The 12,498-nt window shown below is 38.2% G+C and overlaps 1 pseudogene; it reads right to left on the minus strand.

The window, feature by feature from the left end:
- Positions 1-6,948: 6,948 nt before the first annotated feature.
- The window catches only part of LOC115673843 (G-type lectin S-receptor-like serine/threonine-protein kinase At1g61370), a 29,329-nt pseudogene continuing 23,779 nt past the window's right edge, over positions 6,949-12,498 (minus strand).

Genomic DNA, 12,498 nt, shown 5'->3' on the forward strand with positions numbered 1-12,498 from the left:
TGCTACGTACGTTTGTATTATGATGTTTGTATGCTGGATGCTTTGGCTTTGTATGTAAATGAATGTGGCTGTTCTTTGACTGTCGTGTTGAATTACCCCATTGTCGTCTTTTTAGTCAGGGGTTTTGTATTCGTTTCCGCATGTGTTTCTGATGTTTGGGTTGGGTCGGCGATGTTCCTGGGACGTCGCAACTATTCGACCAGAGCAGGGGATGTCGCGAGCTCGTAGGGGTTCGGGGCGTGACATAAAGTACTTTCGGTGCTAAATTTCAACTCATTTTTAGCATTAAGCTTAGGAGACATATTCAATCTTTTTGCAGCTACATATTACAAAACTTATTTTTAACCCCTATATTTCCCCCAAAGAAGAGTGCTCAATCAGTACATGGAACTGCGCTAATCTTCCTCGAAGCACAGAATTAGCGATGATGTTTTTGGACCGACTACTTTGGTGGGGCGACGGAATTTTGGGAGCAAATGAATTTTGGAAGACAAATGACAGTGCTGATTGGTAAAAGCCACCTTACGAGTTCATTTCGTCTCATCGTCAAGCCTCCTTTTCTTTAGAATTTCGGCATTTCGAGCTCCTTTCCACGTCTTGTGATGGCAGATTTCTATTATCTCTTTTCCCAGAAACGGAATGTTGTTCCATGGATGGTAAACGTGCAACGTCGGTAGTAAATTTAATAAACTGATTGTAAGTAAAAAAATTACCGATAGTTTATCAGTCCAAGGTCAATTGTTTGTACGTTACCAAATGAAAGAACAATTTTACCATCCACAGACTCGATAGTAAATTATCACTTGTTTTTAGATTTTACAGGTTAGCGCGTTAACTGTTTATGCGAGTTACTAATGAAACAAAAGTTTTACAATCCACTAAACTTGTCAAAATAGGTCATAAACCCATTTCTTAACTCATATATGACGGGCTGAGTTGTTATATGGGTTAGTTATATTCAGTAAATAGGTCATGAATGAGTTTAAATATAATATGGGTATTAAATAGGTCATAAATGGGTTTATAACTTAGTTAGACCCGACCCATCTCTATGACTCTCTTTTTATTATTCTCTCACCCTCATTCACTCTGCACTCTCAACTCATTTTGGATACAAGTTTTTGTAGATTGGCTTAAATATGTAAATGATTTAGCAATATAGATTGGATTGGATTGTGTATGGGTCGCTATATTTACATTGCATGAAAATAGGTCAAAACGGTTTAAATGGATCTATTTAATTCAGACCATTTCGACCTAACCCAAACCCGATCAGCTCACCAATTTGATAGGTATAACCCACAAATCTGACTTTAGATTATCACTTATATCTTAATTTTACGAGTGGGCACGTAATTATTTGTAAGTTACCCCCATAGACAAATCTATTAATGAATTATCGCTTTACTTTGGATTTTACAAGTGATAATGTAATTCTTTGTAAGTTACCAATGAAATAACATTGTTTTCATGCACCAACCTAATAGTAAATTACCATTTGTTTCTAGATTTTACGAGCGATCCTGTAACTGTCAGCCAATGAAATAATAATTTTATCATCCAAAAATGTAATAGTAGATTACCACTTGTATTTAGATTTTACCAGTAGGTGTGTAATTGTTTGTAAGTTACTAATGAGAGTAATAAACATATAACATAATTGATAAGTTGCATTGACGGTAGAAAGTACTAATTTACTTCACTCATAACTTACTATTCTCACCGCTAGAAATTAACTTTGAGCAGTAAATATATAACATAGTTAGCAAGATATAATTTCATTGATGGTTGTAATATCGCCAACATTGTCGGTAAACGACAAGAACATAACCGATTAGCAAGTAGGAGGTTACACGATTTTACATCCATTTTTTTTTGAATTTACGAATCGGGTTACAAATTTAATATGAACGGAACATCATTCCGTATCTCTGACATTAATTGTAACCTATCACTTAGTTAATTGAGCATCTTTTATTTTGGAAGAACTTCACCATAGAGTACAAGTTGAAGAACATGAACGAACTTCACTCCAAAAGGCCGAACTTTCAACTCTGTTTGAAACGAATGATGTTGCAAGGTTGGGAGTTTGTGATAGGGGTGATCAGTTCCGGGGTGAGTTGGGTCCAAACCTGGAACCTGAAACCAACCCTATTATAACCGGTTCCCAATTTTTGGAACCTGAAACCAACTCTGTTTTCGCTGGACCCTATTTTGGAACCGACCCTGTTTTTCCGTTCTGGTTTCAGGGTCTACTCGAGAACCTGTTTTTTTTTTTTTGTTCCTTTTTCCGGTTTCATTTTTTTCCAGCAAAATAATATAGGTAGCAATGAAACAATTCAAAGTAAAAGATGAACAACAAAAACCACTATCCACCAAAAGTAACAATCCCCAAAATGAGCAATTGAAATTACAATCAATCAAAATCAACAATCCAAAAGCACTATGTGGCAAGACATAGTCCAATCGCATAAATCTTTAAGAGTCACATTTCCAAAGAATCTGTTCAACATGTTGAGCTCTTTATTTTGCGCTATGATGAGAGAACTCCTCACTTCTGTTTCCGAATGAAATATCCTGAAAGGAAAATCAAGAGACTTAGCAGTAAAGCAACTGCTATCACTAAAGAAATGTCTATATATCTCATCTGAATCACACAATATTTAGATGACTTTAAGGGCCATGCTGTGTTTGCTCATAGTTGTGAAACATATCCCAATATTAAACCGGAAATCGGTTCTAAAACCGGTGAAATAAGGTAACATGATCTAGGGTTTTTACTTTTTTTTACATTATCTCAAAACCGGCTCTAAAACCGGTTCGGGTTGATTTTTACTTGGAACCGGAAATATGACCGGTTCTAACCGGTTCCCAAAAAATAGAACCCGTTCTTGTTAGAACCGGTTCCCAGACCGGTTTTTCGGGTGGGCCGGTCCGGTTTCCGAGTAAACCCGGTCGGATTGCACACCCCTAGTTTGTGGTATGGTCATACCTCTTTTGTACTTGTATGTCAATTAGGATTTGGATCTTAAAACAATTGTCGCTCAACACTAAGGGTTTGCTTGTTTTGCGAAAAATGAATTATTTAAAAAATATTTTCTTAAAATTGATTTGTTATATCACTTGGAATTATTAGCCAACAAAAAATATTTTCACTATTGATAATAATTTATGCCTCAACATTTTCATACATCTTCTGAAACGATGAAAATATTTTTCGTTAATTCATTTTTGAAAGCAATATAAGTGATCGGTTCTAGGACAATGTTTTCAAAAACATGGGTTTTTGGCTAAACAAACAACCTTAAACACTCGGTAATTGAGACTCGTTTAATTTCCAAATTATTAGGGTTAATGCCATGAAAAACCCTAAACTAGTGCATATATAACAATTTTACTCCAAACCAATTTTTTGATCACCAAAACCCCCAAACTAGTACACATGTAACAAATTATCCCAAACTAATTTTTTAACCACCAAAAACCTCAAATTGGGATACTTGTGACAAATTTATCATTCGATAAATTGGATTAATACCGCGAAAAATCACAAATTGGTAAACTTGTGACAAACAGAGGAATAAGATCCTAAACTGATACATTTGTTAACTGCCACGTGTCATCTAACTCAGTAATTTAATGGTAAAATTGAATAGAAACTAACGGAGGGTAAATTTGTCACGGGTGTACCAGTTTGGGATTTTTGGTAGTCAAAAAATTTGTTTGGAGTAAATTTATCATAAATGTACCAATTTAGGGTATTTCATGATATTAACCAAAATTATTACACCAGCTGCAGCAAAAATGAGAAATGGGCTGAGAAAACTGAGCCGAGGGGCAGCTTCGTGGGCTTAAAATAGGGTTTGGAGAACTGGACTCAAATTTATTATTCTTATAGCCCATCTTTTACATTTTCGCCCTCGCATTGTTTCTCTGTCTCAACTAAACTTTATGTGGCTATACAAAAGCTTGGGATTGAGCATGATCTAGGTGGTTTGGTTCCAAAGCTGAAACCTAGAAGCAAATTGGGGAACCTGTTCTTTGAAAACCATGAACCGGAAACTGAACTGGTCTATCCTATAACTTGCCTGGAACCAAACCGGGCAGTTCTCAAGTATAATGACGAACCTATCCTCCAATTTTATTTATTTAGTTTTTAGCGCATTAAAAATGAATGACCTTTTTATTTTTATTTTGAGTTGAGACTGTCTTTGTAAGCTCTTCTTTTTTACTTTGAGTCGTTAACTAGTAAATAAAGCAATTTTTTAGAAAAATATGTATATGCTCACCTTATTAGAGCCGGTTCAAATTTGGTCACGTTGGAATCAATGAAACAAACGGGTTCAAGGCTTGAACTTTTTTTTATCTAAAAAAATATCCAAAACTTTCACTTTAGTCCCGAATCTGCCCCGTTAATTTTTCGTCCAAAATCTCCGTTACTCGTCCAATGTGGTATTTCCACGTCAGCTGTAAATCCACACCATTTGCTTTCGCGGATTTTTTTTCACTGTTCATCGTCATTATGTTCTTTTCCTTCTTCTTGGCTCCTTGCAACCTCCATTAATGGAGGTGCTCGGGCATGGAGCTCACTTCTGGGTTACATGACCTCGGATTTGAGTCGTGCGACCTTAGATCTGAGTTTGCATGACCTCGAATGTGGGGTCGTACGCATCAATCGCGGGTGTCAACCTCCATTAATGGAGTCCGACCATAGGGCACATAGTGGGGGAAACTATTTTTGCCTTCGCAGCGACGGTGGCTGTAGGGAAAGCTTGGGGTTGTTTTTCTATTGTCCGGGCACTGGATGGGTCTACAAAAATGGCTTCTTGAAGCTCAAATAGAAGGAATCGAAAACAGGGTCCCGGTCGAAATGGCCGGAGATGATTCCGACGACTGCCAACCGCCACGGAGGGGTTGTCGAAGGTCGTGGCACGGCGTCGGAGGTCTGGGTGACGATGGATGAGCGCCGGGAAGCTGTGGCAGAGTGAATCCGTGCGAAGAGGACCATGAACAGTGACGAGGCTTTAATCTCAACTAACTTTGGACATTCCAATTCCCACAATTCATTAAAGCTTCTTTGAGCTTCCTGGGATGATTAACCTCTCAAGGAGTTCTCTTTTAGTCAGTATCAATGCTCTCAGTTTCAGTTGTTCGAGTCCACTGTATTCAAGTTCTTGAAGCTGAGATTGAGAAATTCGTAGCTTTGACATGGTTTTAAGTTGGAAATGATTGACCAAGAAACTGCTGAGTTGAAACTAACAAGTTTCAGTTCCGGTAAGGCAGGAGGAAGCTGCGTGGTAGATTGCGAGGAAGCTTCGATAAAATCGCCGACCCACATTTGGCCTCCGCGCTTGAGCACCTCCGTTAATGGAGGTAAAAAAGAAGAAGTAAATGAGGATGACGAACAGTGAAGAAAAATCCACGCAAGCAAATGGTGTGGATTTACAGCTGATGTGGAAATGCCACCTTGGACGAGTAACGGAGATTTTGGAGGGAAGATTAGCGAGAGTAGATTTTGGACTAAAGTGAAAGTTTGAGGTTATTTTTTAGACGAAAGAAGCTTATGACATAATTGAGACTAAATCTAAAGTTTAGGATTTTTTAGGGAATTAGGTCACAAAACATGCGATTGACCTTTAAAAACGATCATAGATGGACCAAAAGGAGAATTTTTCTTGTTGTACTGAGAGATCTAAGTATCAATCATGTGAGCAGTCTAAGGTTACCAAAAATACACCAATTACATCCTATCTACTTGAAAAATTCTCCAACAGGATCCACAATTTAGGATGAAAGGCAGAACGCTTTTGTAGGGTCTCAGTTACCTTGTGAGCATTTATCAGAACTCGATTTGCAGCATCCTAGTCCAATCTGAAAAGACACAGAACTTATGGCCCAATCACAAGTAGAGAACGATAAAATCGTTCCATCTGGGAGCCTTTTTCATGAGGATTGAGGGGGCATTCAATGATATTAGAGCATTACTCCAGTTGGAAGCCAGGTCTTTAACATGGTATATTAGAGCATTACATCAGTTGGAAGTGTGGATACTGCGCGGAAGTCACCTCTCATATCTATGCTAGCCATCTGTAATACCCTATGAATGAATATGGTTCTGACCTATATGGACCGACATTGCCATGCCACATCGGATACGTGTTTTATAATGTAATCATCCATGCCAGCTCAACATGTGTAACTTAATTTGGGGTTAATGGTATTCGCCTCGAAATCTCTATGCATGACTTAAGGAAAGAATCCCAATTGAGATACGAAGTCCTATAGACTGTAGTAACCTCTTGGATGGATTTCTTCAAGCAGAAAAGTTCTATAAGATATGGTTACCAAGAAACAGTGTTTTGTCTTAGGATTCTGAATTCATCAGTATTGTTTAGTTAAAGATTAGGTTATGGTTCTGGTTTTTCCTAGAAAATTCCTCAAGTCCAGTCAAACAACACCTGGCTCTCAAAAGTCAATTGTAGATTATGAAATGGCTCCAAGGCCTAGAGCCGACAATGTTTTGTTAGCAACCTTGCAATCCAGCCAACTTTAGAATTCATTTTTTAACCTATGGCAAGCTTAGAATATGAAATGGCTAGAAGTCTTTCGAAAGGTTAGGCGGTCGCACGTAACCTCCCTGAAATTGCTTAGTCTTTTATCAATCAAAAGATAACTAATTGTTTCAGTGCAATCTTCCCACTGGTGGTCATCAAGTCCAAGTCCAGGGGTAAAAAGAACTTAAGCAGAAAATGCCGCACCAACTACCCTGAACGCGCTTATTCGAAATACAGGTCAAGTGATACTCAGAGGTTCACTTGAATACTTTCATCTTATGAGCTTATGAACTCCGAACATGGCTCCTTGCATAAATTTGAATAAATCCAATTAATAGTGTACACATGCTACTTCAATTTGAAAGAGGCAAAATCTTGTGGACTTTCATAAACTTCTGCGCTAGTAACTACATCTTTGTTTTGGCCAGACTTAAATAATTACCTTTGTCAGAGACCTGTAAGTTGCCTCTCATGACTTAAACATTCATATTGCAAAATCTATGGGAAAATACAAATGCACAATTTCGATCGTTAGTTCATGGTAGTGTGAAATTTTGAGGCCTCTCAATTGAGTGGACGGTGACCTTTCAGAACAGAACAGTACAAGTCTAAAAAAAAATGTTGATCATCATCTTCCTTCGACCAAAGAATTCATGATGGTGCTTGAGGACAAGATGCATTCCCGTTGCGACTTGATATCGTGACTTGGCATTTCACTTTTGAAGGTGAATGTAGGCAGTCTCGGCTGAGGAAGTTCTGATTCATCGCTCAGCATCAGAACTATGGATAACATGTTGGGTCGGTCCGTCGTGTGGTCCTGCACACAGAGAAGCCCTACCTGAATGCATCTCATCGCTTCTGATGGCGAAAAAGTATGAACAATCGCTTCATCTGTTAGGTCTATTCCTCTATCTTCGCTCCACAATTGCCATGCCTGCAAGAATTAGAGATCATAGGGTGCATAAATAGCCCAAAAGATAATAGATCATCACTTGAGACTGTATTCCTCGCACTTACATAGGAAAGAAGATTGAAATGCTGGCCTCGGCAGTATAAGCTCGTGTTCTTTTTGCCAGTAACGATCTCAAGTAGCAACACACCGAAGCTATAGGCATCTGATTTCTCAGAAAATATCCCTCCCATGGCGTACTCAGGAGACATATATCCTCTGCAATTGACTTGATCATGTTAATCACTCAAGTTATAGAGTTTCCTAATTGAACTGATAATTCCAGCAACAAGGCTTGAAAACTTAACAGTGTTCCAACAACTTTGTGAGTATTTAGCAAAACTTGGGTGCCTTCGAAGATCCGCGCCAACCCAAAGTCTGAAATTTTTGGGTTCATTTTCTCATCCAAGAGAATATTGCTCGCCTTCAAATCTCAATGGATGACTCGAAGGCAAGAATCTCGATGCAGATACAGAAGCCCATTTGCGATCCCTTGAATGATCCGGAAACGTATATCCCAGTTAAGTTCTGCTTTCCTTCTAGAATCTAAGCAAGGAAGAATTCGTAACTTGAAGAGCTACTGAAATATATATTATTACTAGCGCAAGCATGACTTGAAGAGAGTGAGACCTACCAAAAAGAAAGGAATCTAAGCTTTTGTTTGACAAGTATTCATATACTAGAATTTTTTCTTCTCCTTCGATGCAGCAACCCATGAGTTTGACCAGATTTCGATGCTGAAGCTTCGATATGAGAATGATCTCATTCTTAAACTCCTCCATGCCTTGGCCTGAGGTACTGGAAAGTCTTTTGACAGCTATCTCTTTTCCATCATTCAGCTTTCCCTGTTTCCGAAATCATAGAAGTATCAGACCTTGAAAAATGTCATAAAATTTCACTAAACGAACTTTTTAGAGAAGGCTTTTACCTTATAAACGGGACCAAACCCTCCTTGGCCAAGTTTATATGTTGCATCAAAGTTGTTTGTCGCAAGAAGTAAGCTACTAAAGTTGAACAGCGTCAATTCAGATGCATCATCTTGCTACAGCTGATCTTTCCATGCATTTTCATGTGACATTTCTCCTGTATTATCAGTTATATACGATGAGTCAAGAGCCCTGGGGATTTTGGTAAAGTTTCTATATTACATTTAGTGTGAAGTTAACCATCGGACATGAATTTTTTGTACCTCTTTTACTAGCTCTCCACCTGCGGAGACCGAAAATAGCAGGTCCTATGAACACGATGCCAAGCACGGTACTTACGCTGATGATAAGTTTTGCTTTTGTCGACATGCCTGACATGTGAAAAGAACCTGCGGCTGTATTGTCATGTGCGAGCCGAATATATACATCTTTCCCAGCTGTTGAAAACTCCTGAATATCGATCAGATCTTTAGCCCAGATCAAACACCCTATTGTGCGGACAAAAGAATAAGCCAAACAAGAACAATTATTCAGGCACCAGCTTTGGCATCCTCCTTCATTTCCGATGTCTGATAAATATTCCGCAGAATCAGGCACTTTCATCTGGCTCATTTGCACGAAGACATCTTTCTTCACCTGCATTGAAGCCGACCTACTTGTGTTCTTCTGACAATTCAATTCTGTTTCTCTGATGCACCCAGTGGTCCAATTCATGCTGTTCCATTCTTCTTTTGATCTCGGCCTAAACCCTTTTACGCAATGGCAGAAGGGAGAGTTAAATATGTTGCAGACGCCAAAAGGACCGCAAGTTCCATAAGCTGAGCAAATGCTGTTCGGTACATACCGAGTTAGCGACCAACCGTTGGATCTATAATCCCATTTTGCGAATTGTAAAATTCCTCCAGGAGAAATGAAACCATAATCAAGCAAAGACTTGTTATTGGAACCAGCAGAGAAATAAAACGATGAGCGTGTAATCTGAAATCACTAGTATGAACTTTCATTTTCGGCGATATCCATGACTGAGACTTTTAATTTATTAATGTTTCATAATTTTCGTATATTTAAATATGAGTTGTGATCAGTGAATTGTAGCAAATGGTGGTCATTAAAGGTGATGATTTACTGCAAACGTTTAATTAAGAGAACAGGTGGAACCTAGGTAAACCTTGGAACCTATGACAAGGTAAGTTCTAGGTTCCTGAATATGCGGGCTAGGTTCTAGGTTCCAAATTTTAGGAAACCTATTCCGATGGGTAAGTTCCAGATGAAACTTGAATGGAACTTGAAACTGCTCACCTCTATCTACAGTGATCTTCTCGTTCATGATGTTAAACGTGATATTACGAGCTAATGTCAGTCGAATAATACCCTACACTTGTCTATCAAGTAATTCCCATTCATCTTGCTTCATTGACTTTGGTTTCTCCCCAGATAGGGGCAAGTGCAGATTCCTCTAATACAAATAATCCTCAATTTGCATTTTCCAGAAAACCAAAATCCTTCCCATCAAATCCATCAATTCTTTCCTTCTTTCGTTGCCATCGATTCGCTTTAACTTAGTCAAGCTTGGTTCTGATACCAATTGTTGCGAAAGCAAGTGATCGAATAATAAAATATACATAACAAGAAAATAAATCGGACATCAGATTTAAGTGGTTTGATTGTGGAGACTTACGTCCAAGGGAAGAATAGTAGCAAATTTCACTATAGATCAAGCGATGCAACGGAAATTACAATCACAATCAAGTCATTCAAACACTCTCAGTATTTCCTAAGCCCCAATTATATCCAATAACTCACGCAGTGTTTTGCTCCATAATTTCGCGTGAAATAATCTCTCATTCTCATAAAAGAATTACACAAATCTTATTAAAACATTTAATAAGTTACACACTTACTTCATGAGATGTAATTCACAAAGGAATCTCACGAAGAATATCCCTTGTTAAGTGCTCGAACGGCACTTCAAGTAATCTTCACGAGAACAACAACGCACCCCCGTTCGACCAAAAAAACACAGACAGCCCACATTAATACGTGGGGTGCACGGTCAAACTTTCCTCTTGAAGCAGAGTCCAACACCGAAAAGAAAAAGTTGAGAAAAGTCCACTTTCCTTTTATTTATTCTCCTTCAACGTGGAAGCTAATTCGTGCGTATAATTTTTTTCTTTCTTTCTTCGCCGACTTCAACTTGCCAAAAAAAGTTACTATTTTGCTTTGCTCGATTCGGACATCTGCAAAATATCCAAATTTCTGACTTTAATCGACTAGATTTTCTTGCAATTCATCTCATAATAAATTCAAACTCGAGACATATTCTAACAAACAATGCACATGTTATTTTTGTGGTGCGACACATATAAGTACGTTTAAAGAGGCTTGACGTGTTGAAATTGTGAGATGTGCCATCTCATTCCATAGCACACGCGATGCACCGACAACCTGGTCACCGTCTGGACCTAGCACCATAGTACAGAATAGTGACTTTACAGGTGCTTCGTTTAGGTCTCGTGCAGTAAAATTCTGCTGCACAATGATGGAGACCATTTGTTGCTTTCAAACCTGCCAGATTGTGTAGGTTAAAGGCTGTTGTGTCATGAAATATTGAAGCTACACTCATTTCAAACCTCTGATACTCTTGTTGTGTCATACGACCTCGTGTTCGGTGAAAGCCACCTCACGAGTTCATTTCGTCTCATCATCGAGCCTCCGTTTGTTTAGAATTTCGGTATTTCGAGCTCCTTCCCACGTCTTCTGATGGCAGATTTCTAATATTATGTTTGCCAAAAAGGAGTGTTGTTCCATGGATGGTAAACGCGTAACGTCGGTAGTAAATTTATTATACTTATTGCAAGTAAAACAAAATTACCGGTAGTTTATCAATCCGAGGTCAAATTTTTTTTTTTGTAAGGATCCGAGGTCAATTGTTTGTCCCTTACCAAATGATAAAACAATTTTACCATCCTGAGACTCAATAGTAAATTATCACTTATTTTTAGATTTTACAAGTGAGCGCATAAACTGTTTGTGTGAGTTAATAATGATATAAAAGTTATACCATCCACAAATCCTACTTTAGATTACCACTTATGTCTTAATTTTATGAGCAGACATGTAATTGTTTCCAAGTTACCAATGACATAACGATTTTACCATCCACAAATCTAAACTTTATTCTGGATTTTACAAGTGGTCATGTAATTGTTTGTACGTTACCGACGAAATAACATTCTTATCACGCACCAACCTAATAGCAGATTACTATTTGTTTATAGTTTTTAGAAGCCGTCCCGTAACTGTCAGCCGATGAAATTATATTTTTATCATCCAAAAATGTAATAGCAGATTACCACTTGCATTTGGATTTTACAATTAGGTGTGTAACTGTTTGTAAGTTACTAACGAGAGTAATAAATATAACATAATTGATAAGTTGCATTGATGGTCGAAAGTACCAATTAACTTAAGTTGTAACTTACTTTTATCACCGCTAGAAATTAGCTTTGAGCAGTAAATATATAACATAATTATTAAGGTATAATTACATTGATGGTCGTATCAGCAGGTAGGAGGTTACACGATTTTACAGCTGTTTTTTAGAATTTACAAATCGGGTTACCAATTTACTATGTACGGAACATTGTTCTGTAAGATATGGTAATTGTAACCTATCACATAGTCAGTTGAGCATCCTTTATACCGGAAGAGCTTCCCCATAGAGTATAAGTTGAAGCACATGAATGAACTTCGTTCCGGAAGGCCGCACTTTCAACACTGCTCGAAACTAATGATGTTGCAGGGTTGGGAGTTTCTGATATTGTCATACTTCTTTTGTATTTGTATGTCAATTAGGACTTAGATCTTAAAACAATTGTCGCTCATCACCAAGAACTTAGTAACTGAGACTAGCTTAATCAGAATTCGAACACCAGCTGCCGCAAAAATGAGAAATGAGCTGAGGACAGTGAGCTGAGGGGTGGCTTCCTGGGCTTAAAACAGGGTTTGCAGAATCGGACTCCACAAATATTTTTCTTTATGGCCCATTTTGTACGTTTTCTCCCACGCA

Source organism: Syzygium oleosum, unplaced genomic scaffold (genome assembly GCF_021117445.2).
Source record: "Syzygium oleosum isolate NSW1041296 unplaced genomic scaffold, Sole_v2.1 Sole_v2.11, whole genome shotgun sequence".
NCBI lineage: Eukaryota > Viridiplantae > Streptophyta > Magnoliopsida > Myrtales > Myrtaceae > Syzygium > Syzygium oleosum.